Source organism: Triticum dicoccoides, chromosome 2B (genome assembly GCF_002162155.2).
Source record: "Triticum dicoccoides isolate Atlit2015 ecotype Zavitan chromosome 2B, WEW_v2.0, whole genome shotgun sequence".
Classification (NCBI taxonomy): Eukaryota; Viridiplantae; Streptophyta; class Magnoliopsida; order Poales; family Poaceae; genus Triticum; species Triticum dicoccoides.
Genome location: NC_041383.1, coordinates 309,285,544 through 309,293,655, shown reverse-complemented (window position 1 = coordinate 309,293,655; position 8,112 = coordinate 309,285,544). Strand labels below are relative to the sequence as shown.

Genomic DNA, 8,112 nt, shown 5'->3' with positions numbered 1-8,112 from the left:
ATCTAATACTCCCTCCGTTTCTTTTTACCCTGCATATAAGATTTGGTCAAAGTCAAACTACATAAAGTTTGACCAAATTTATATAAAAAAATATGAACATCAACAATATTAAAACTATATAGTATGAAAATACATTTTATGATGCATCTAATAATATTGATTTCATATTGTCAATGTTTATATTTTTTGATATAAAGTTAGTCAAACCTTACAAAGCTTGACTTTGACCAAACCTTATATACAGACTAAAAAGAAACAGAGGGAGTATATTAATTTTATATCAGAATCATTGCATCGATACAGACACATTCAGCACATAGCAATTGGTTCACGAAACAACAAAAGGCTAAAGTCCAAAATCAAGCTATACATAGACCAAAAGGCTTTAGTCCAAAAGCAAGCCAAGACTATCCATTGTAATATAACAAATACAATAACCAGGTCATGGCATGTGTTGATCAAGCAAGATGCAATGCGAGATAATAAAACTTCTTAGTTAGGTAGCCTAATACTTGATAGCTCGACTGGGTTGTCTCCTTGATTAAATCGTTACACATCACGACCTTTGCACTTTTGTGCCTCTCCGAAGAAAGTCACAGAATACCTCATGTTCGCGCCCTTGACTCTGCCTTCTCAACACGAAAGAAATGACAGAAGCACTTGCCGTGGCTAGTTACCGTGAAGGAAGAATGGTGTTGCGGGGTGACCAGTCCATCGCCGCCGTCGCTTGCCTGGTATGACTCATGAGATAGGATACATGAATTAAGCCACAATCAACATCACTGTTTTGTTTTCAAATTCAGGGGCAGCAAGCAAAGCAATATTAATTCTCTCTGAGATGGACATGTTCTCATGTTCTATCTATTAGTATAGTTATCCAAGGAAATCCTAGGAATAACAGATGGACATGGATAATTTAAAAAACAACAATGAACAATGAATTTATGAACAAAGTGGAGCAGTATTACTGAGCAATAAATTTCTTGAAAAACCAAAGTGAAGGTACTGAGAGAGAACTCTAACATCACAGTAAGCCAAAACTGCTTGAACTGAACATATTTAATTAACTAAAAAAATGTAAAGGCATGTATGATCCTACTACTATCCAATTGAGGAACTGACACTATTTCCCTAGTCCCCACAGCAAACACAACACCCACATACAATTCTGGAAGATTCATTTTAATTATTTTTCATGCTTTATCCCTTAAATATACTAAAAAGATGAGAACTGGAGAAGTCCCTGCTCCATCAGTCAGGATCTCAAGTTCTTTTTGTTGCTGTCGGGATCCTACGTTAGGTAGTAGTACTTCTGTACCATCCAATTGGCTCGCTGAGCTTGAATAATCAATATTTGTATAAAGATTTTGTTATATACTGCTCGACTAAAATATCGATCGGTGGTGTTCATACAGGTTTTGTTTTTCGTTCATAAATGGTTAAGAAAGAAAGTGACATATGTGGCTAATCATATCCTTGGTATTTTTTTAAATCACCTGGGAGACGTATATCAAATTTGATTTATACTTACTATTTTCATAGATCAACGTGGATGTGAGACCATCTTCTTCAAGCTCTGAAAGCTGTCTCCTGCAGGGCTCCTTCCTCGTCATCACTTTGCGGGTGCCCTCCATTCTTTTCATCACCAGCTTCATTTTTCAACCTCATCCCCTCTTCACAAATATGAAGAAAAATGCCCGCAATGCTAGCGCAACCTGCGCAGAATCAACTGAAATGTATGATCAAGATACAACACACCCAAGTTTTAGTAAGCTAAGAATGAAATAATGTATGTTTTGTCAAGCTAGCAAAAATAGTAAATCATTCCAGCTCGTGTTTTTATTTCCATTCATGAGTAGTTGACACCAAGTTATCTTTTCTCTTTCTTGTTGTGAGACTGCACCTACATATTCAATTTTCTGTCGAGCTCATGTAGGAATCTGAGTATGTAGGTAACTAACACCAAGACTATCTTTTCTCTTTCTTTGTTTGAGACTGCACCTACATATGGGCCGCTGCCTTAATGTTTGGTCAAGTGATGTACACACTAAATTTGTTTGCTGAAGCCACGACCGAAGCTCACTATTCGATAATATGAATAGAAAGAATCATATAGTTCAAATTATGTTTCGACTGGATTAGGAAGCAGAGGAATATATCATATTGAGGGGATGTAAAAGCATTACTTGCACGATGGAAGCGATGAAGAAATACTTGCTAGTGTTTGCAAAACCAGTTCAACTTCGCTGCCATCTATTTTCACTTATCCAGACTCCAGAGACACAATCAAGCACCCAGAGTTGTTCTGCATCAAAGCAAATAAATGACATAGTGATACAGGTATCCCCTTGACCCAGTACTTCAACGAAAAGCATACAAATGTGGATAGTAATCTGACATTGAAAAAATTCATAGAAATTAAGCAGGTAAAGAATAATATGGGAAACCAAACATAATCTTTACTTGTGTTTTCTATAAAAATGGCTAAAAATTCATAGCAATTAACAGTGAGGGATACACTAATGAGGGAACTCTTAAAATGAATAAATCACCGCACATAATATTTACTTGTGTGTTTCTATAAAAAACAATATGTACTTGTTAGTTAAAGGCCTTCACAATATAGTCCATTTCATGTTGAGCTCCTATCCCTTCCCATCTACACTGATGATAGCAGAAATATTTAAAATTAGCAAAAAAATTAAAACTAATAAGTTTTGTCTAGGACAGAAAGGATTGATAGCACAAATATTTTAAACCGGCAAATTTAACTCATTATATAATGCGCAGACCTGAGCTAGGGACTAAAATGAATATATTTTCATAAAAGGGTTACTATCACCTACACTGTACAGAGGAAGAACTAATTAAGGACAAATATTTTGGCCCCTGACATTAAAAAATCAAGGAATGCACATCAAGGATATTCTGATTTACATGGAATATTATAAAACATATAAGTCGTAACAAATTATAGCAAGAACACAATCTGTAGTTACGCATCAAGATGGTATAGCTTGCAATAAACTCCCAAATAACTGGTTTATGGAAAAAGATTAAACGACACCAGGTTTACATCATCAAGTTACATGAACTAATGATCAGGGGGAAATGTCATGCATTTAGAATAAATAAATTTAATTTCCACCGTTGTCTTGATAGAATTTGAGCAAATCATAGTGTAAGAATTATAAAAGCAAGATGAACTGATCAATCAACGGAACAGGACATACCTTGTTTACCGGTGGCGCCATGGACCCAAAAGCTTGTGCGCTTGTCGCCGGAGTAGCGGAGAAAAGCTTCCTCCGTGTGAGTGAATCCATCACATGTCGAGACACCATGCCATCATGAAAATAAGATGACAACGCTGCATCAAATTGATAGATACACATCAGATCAGCAAGATGGGTACGATGGTGAAAGAAGAGAAAAGAAAGGAGCCAACTACCAACACAGTACACCAGCAAGAATACACGAAAGCTATAAATGAGTCAGTAGAATACAAAGAATGTAGGATAACATACATTCTTTCTTCTTGCAAGAACCCTTCACTTTGCGAGCACGTTGTTCAGTTGCCTTCATCTCTTCTTCAGTTGCTATGTGCTCGAGAAAAAGCAAGGTGGCAAGCTTCATTGAAGCATTCAGGTTAACAATAAACCCGGTCATCGTGTAATATTGAAAGAATAAATGGCAGATTCACGTGCCTTAGGATTTATGTGCAAGAGAATAATTTAGTACCTTAATGAGACTTGACAAACACTGAAATCACTCGGGATAAACACCTACTGGTCCCTCACATGCTCTTCTTGGTCATTATATTGTTTTATGCGCAAGATTCCTTGGGCCTAAAAATGCAAAACTTAAATCAGAAAATTAATTCAGGCATTACAGGTATACATAAGGACCAAAGTATGGTGTCTAACCTTGCCGCCTCCCTAAGCACACAACCTGTCCTGCATAAGCAGTTGAAATAAAAACTCTTAGGCTTAGTCACCATTAAATATTAGATTCAGGAATCCAGTTAATTCATGTGCATACTGTATATCGATATAATTAGATTCATATATGATGCATAGTGAATAACACTGACTACCATCGGTATTGCCGCTAGAGTTTAGTCAAGACTCCTATCAGATAGTTAACCTGAAAATAATGTTCTTCTTTTTCAGGCTCCCCCCCCCCCCACACACACACACACATCCAATTCTGGATGATTCATTTTAATTATTTTTCGTGCTTTATCCGTTATATATACTAAAAAGAGGAAAACTGGAGAAGTCATTTCTCCAGCAGTCAGGATCTCAAGTTTTTTTATTTGTTGCAGCCGGGATCTTAGGTTAGGCAGTACTTTCGTACCATCCAATTGGCTTGCTCGGCTTGAATAATCCATATGTATTCATACAAAGGTTTTGCTATATACTGTTCGGCTAAAAATACTGAATGGTTCTGTTCATACAGTTTTTTTCCGTTCATACATGGTTAAGAAAAAAAGTGACATATGTGGCTAATCATATCCTTGGTATTTGACCAACATAAAACAATAGAAAGACACAAGTAAGCAAAGACATTATTCAAGATGTAAACTCATGCCTGGAAAAGCTAGTGTTGCAATTATGGAAAATAAAAACAATATTTGTGGCATCATAAAACTGGAGTGGACTTATGTTCACCTGTGTCAAACATTTAAAAGAAATAAAACATCACTGCATGCCAATGAACACCACTGCTTGATAAACTAACATATTAGCAGTACAATACTACAATTCAGTACATTTTGTGGTTTCTGACAGAAATGGGAATTAAAATAAATCAAAAGAGAGACTAATCTTTCACGTGAGAAACCCCCCCTGTATTTATAGCTTTCAGGTATGAAGTAACAAATAGGACAACTATGAACCGAAGATACACATCAATACTTCTCTAGGTTATCTCACCATAAAGCAATAGAATTGCAAGAATATCTCCTTTTAAAGTGCTTAGTTGTTTAGCTTCAACAAACTGATGAAGATTATGACCCTTCATGAGAAGTACAATACCTCTGATGCACAATCAACCCTAGCCATCAATATTCTCCCAGGATGTGCAACATCTGGATCATTGAAAAGTCTCACAGCCTTCTCATAATGGGGCTGCACACAAGGAAGAAATCAAGATTAGCAAGAGTGGCTTTTCAAGATTATGAGAAGATTCTCAAGATTAGCAAACATAATCAAGTAAAAAAAAGTAAACCTAATCAGTCCACTTCCATGCATGGACCAAACAATCCCCTGACCATACATGCACCCACCATTGAAGCCATTCATTTTCCAGGGCTAATAAACAAGCATTTGTACAGTTCAAAGTAGAGAGTCAAACATGTAGTATAAGCCAATCTAATAAGCTGTCAGGCATACAGTTCAAAGCAAAAAAGCAAACACATATAAACAATCACCCATTTCCAATCCTCTAGTGCTTACTCTCATTCTAAAGTCAAATTAATTCGGATTGGAATCTCAGGCTGTCCTTCTCTTCTCCTTTCCTTCCAAGAGCAGCAAATGAATCTAGTTATAAGAGTTAACAACAGGCATTGCAGACTTGAAGTAAACAATGAAGATAAACATAGCAGCTGCTGCTGCAGAGCACAGGTGGTGGAGAGAGATATCATATCCCTGTGGAACATTGCTGCTTCTGGAAGAATTCTCCAGGATCAGATATGTTTCTTGGGAGGAAGAAAAATGGTGCCCCTGGCAGGATTATTCTGAAGCAAGCGAGCACGTGGCAGGAGCTCCAGATCTCACCACCACCTCGACCATGCCTTATCAAGAAAAAAGGATGTGGGCGAAGTTGCACCGATCTACTCGTACGTACTTCAGCGGCTTTCGTAGATTCTTTCATGAGTAGTAATATGCTTGCAAAGCTACTGTGCAAAACCCGAATGCCGAGCTACTACAATTGTTTGGACAAATTATGCTTGTAAGATGCCAATGTGTCATGACATGTAAAGCACCCCTGATGGTTAGTTTATAGTAAATGAATTTATATGTAATATTATCAGTATTACCCATATGCCTACACATAACATGCTACAATTGCCAAACAGGGCCACATTAAACAAATTGCTTATAGAGAGTATTTTGCAAGTAACCAAAAAAAAACTTGTGTAAATATGCAGTCTGACTACACGTGTACTACAACTATGTATCACATCTACTCTTTAGTCTTATGATGAGTATCATCAATTAAATCTCATGATACCTTTTGCAACTAACGAAGTAAATTGGTGAAGATTAAAACAATATAAAATACATATGACAGCCCCATTGGCATTCCTCATGAACTGTTTATATAGCTGATACAATGCAACATGGCTGATACAAAACATACAGAAGTTAGCATGCATACCAACATTGCAGTATCTTATGGCACTAGCAGAAGGAGGCTCACCTCAGCACGATGCCCTCGTCAGGTAGAGCAGCGACACGAGCGGCTCCGCTTGGCCGGCGGGAAGGAGAAGGGCCAGATCGGGGCAGATGGGCGACGGATCCGGGAGCACAGCAGGGACCATGGCGTCGTCCTCGCCGCTGGCCTCCTTCCTACAGAGACGAGACCATGGTGAGAGAGGGACAGAAAGAGAGAGGAGAAACCCGTGAAAGAAGGGGGAAGAGGAGAGGGATCCGGTGCAGTGCCTCACCATGGCGGCTCGGTCCCCGTGCTAGGGTTTGGGGTGTCTCCGTCAACGGCTGCAGCTGGGTCGGACCCCCCTCCATGACCGACCTCGAGGACGGTGGCGGCTCAGGTCGATGATGGCGCGTCGATGTCACCGTGGATCTGGGCGCCGCATCACCACGTCCTCCTCGCGCTCCAGGAGCGGGCAGTAGTTCCCCTTCTCACCCCTGCGCACGAGCGTGCGGTGCGGTGGCGGCCGGCTGGGCGAGAAGACGACGGCGGCATGGGGCTAGACCTGGACGGCGGCAGGGCTGGGAGGCGCGGGTGAGGTTCTAGGGTTTGGAGGGAGAGGGAGAGAGGCGAGGCGGGAGGAGCTGGCCGCGGGGGAGGGGCGAGTGCGGGAGGGAGGCGGCGGCTAGGGTTCTAGCACGGGAGCTGCTGCTTTTATATGCTTATGTGGTGAAATGACAAAAATGCCCTGGTGGGGGCATGGATATTACAATCTATTGTAATTGGAATTTTATCGGACTGCCGAGGTAGATCGGGTAAATATCCAACGACCCATAACGATTTGGATTGAGATTCGACAGCCTGTGTCGCGAGGAGATTTCGATCCGACGGTCCAGAATCCAAACGCACGGGAGAGCTCCATTTTGCTTCGGACTCTAACAAGGGGATGATATAAACCGGTATGAGTCATTCATCAGCTCAGTGATATAATAGTCCCTTTTGTAGTAGACAACTTGCCCGCGGAGTTGATGATCACCGCGGTAAAACTGAAATCAATCATAGTTGAGCCGGCCGCGGGAGCAGACAGATGAGCCGGGCACGGCATTGTGAGCCAGCGCAGACGAGCGAAGCAATCGTAGGTGCACTAACCCGCGCGGACGGGTGAGTCGGTGTGGACCGGACTACAGGGGCAGCTGCTTGCGCCCACCTGTTGAACAATAAGCGCTCGCAGATGCCGTTGCATGATGATGCTAACACACACTCCATGGATACGACATGACACCATCTTTATGATGAATCATTGCCCTACACATAAAAGTGTACATATCAAAGTGATTATTTTTGACAAAAAACAATATGCGCTAATAAAATCAATCTAGATGAGTATCACTTGATGTTTGTGCCCGAAAGATGATTTGTGCGGGACGGCAGCAGAGGAGAGGAGGCCTGCCCGGCGACTCAGTAGAGGTCGCGGTGGCTTGCGAAGGCATATTGCAGCGGTGGCGGGTCGACTTGGAGACGATCTGCGGATTGAGGCCGCGCACGCGACCACAGTGGCAGAGTTGCTGCGTCAGCGAGGGGGTCAAACTCGAGAGCCATCCTTGAATGTGCATTGTATGAGCCATTTGAGTTGTGTGCATGTGTGTATGTATCAACTGGACTAACATCTCATAGTTAATGATATGAGCGTCACCAGGGCTACTAATACCACGCCATGTAACATCAGTCGCCACAACA

The 8,112-nt window shown here is 41.0% G+C and overlaps 1 long non-coding RNA gene across 5 annotated transcripts; it reads right to left on the bottom strand.

Annotated features, from left to right (window-relative positions):
- Window positions 1-246: 246 nt before the first annotated feature.
- Window positions 247-7,056, bottom strand: LOC119363587. Of its 5 annotated transcripts, XR_005174100.1 has the most exons (12): window positions 6,671-7,056; window positions 6,424-6,572; window positions 5,457-5,518; window positions 5,230-5,312; window positions 5,037-5,129; window positions 3,924-3,953; window positions 3,739-3,845; window positions 3,525-3,627; window positions 3,234-3,367; window positions 2,187-2,305; window positions 1,532-1,715; window positions 247-731 (listed from the first exon to the last, which is right to left on the bottom strand). It is a non-coding gene; the product is annotated as an uncharacterized LOC119363587 (long non-coding RNA). The 5 variants fall into 5 exon arrangements; XR_005174099.1 differs by lacking the exon at window positions 5,457-5,518; XR_005174098.1 differs by lacking the exons at window positions 5,230-5,312; window positions 5,457-5,518 and having other exon boundaries at window positions 1,532-1,729.
- Window positions 7,057-8,112: the final 1,056 nt, after the last annotated feature.